This window comes from Bison bison, unplaced genomic scaffold, assembly GCF_000754665.1.
Source record: "Bison bison bison isolate TAMUID 2011002044 unplaced genomic scaffold, Bison_UMD1.0 scf7180017863020, whole genome shotgun sequence".
Classification (NCBI taxonomy): domain Eukaryota; kingdom Metazoa; phylum Chordata; class Mammalia; order Artiodactyla; family Bovidae; genus Bison; species Bison bison.
The window spans coordinates 38,869-40,015 of NW_011493592.1; positions in this window are offsets into that span (position 1 = coordinate 38,869).

Consider the following 1,147-nt stretch of genomic DNA (forward strand, 5'->3'; position numbering starts at 1 on the left):
GAGAAGCCACTGCAATGAGAAGCCTGCACACCACACCTAGACAGTGGCCCCCACTCACTGTAACTAGAGAAAAGCACATGCAGCAACGAAGACCCAGAGCAGCCAATAAATAAATAAGTTTTAAATATATATATATATATACATATATATATACGCATCGAAGGAGATAGCACTCCATCTCTCAGTCTCTATGGAGAGTAGGAGCCTAATTTCCAAGAGCAGCAGTTAGCAAGCCCAGATGGCCTAATCACAGACTAATGCTTTTGCAATCTCAACAATGACTCAATATGTTTGACACACCGTATTGATCAACCCCCACCTAAAACCTTCCAGTACTTTTCCACTAGCTCAGCACATGATTGAAACCCATTCCTCCTGACACTTTACCCCAGTCTAATTCCACCTTTTGTTTTTGTTAAATTGGGTATCAAGACATGGTCTGTGATGTCTAGATACATCTGTGCTGTGGAAATACAGTCACTCATTTGACAAGTGATGTTACAAGCCCTGAGTAACTGCACTGTTGCTTAGGATCTCTTACAGACCACATCCTTATGAATAGTCCCTTCACAAGTAAACCATTCTTAAATTATTCTAATATGAGTATATGCTCTGTTCTCTAGTGGGACTCTACCTAATTTTATGCACATTCATTAGCAAGCAGTTTCAAGGTAGTGATATGACAGATTTTGAATGATCATAGCTTTAAAAAATGAATAGGTAAAGGCGATATACAAGATACCTCTTACAAGATAATAGGTCAGTGAAAGGCAGATCTGGGAATACCTGGTGAGACCGGGAAGTACTTGGAAAGACCTAGACAAAACTTTGTGGAACAGAGATATTTTTCGGCAGTCGTTGGGATTATGGAAAACTGTTGACAGTGGAAAAAAAGGATACAGTCAGTTTTGCTCTATTACTTGGTTTGAACATATAAAGGTGTTCCAATACCAGTGATATATTAGAAAACATTTGGAGGATATTTGAATTTCATACTTGCCTTTGTATAATTTGAACACAGAAAACTGCATCAAGCTGAAAATGACCATCATAAGAATATACAAAACACACAAATACACACACCCCCAACAGCCACAAGGTACCTTACTTAGTTCACTTCACAAATTTCCATCTAATTTCAAATAAA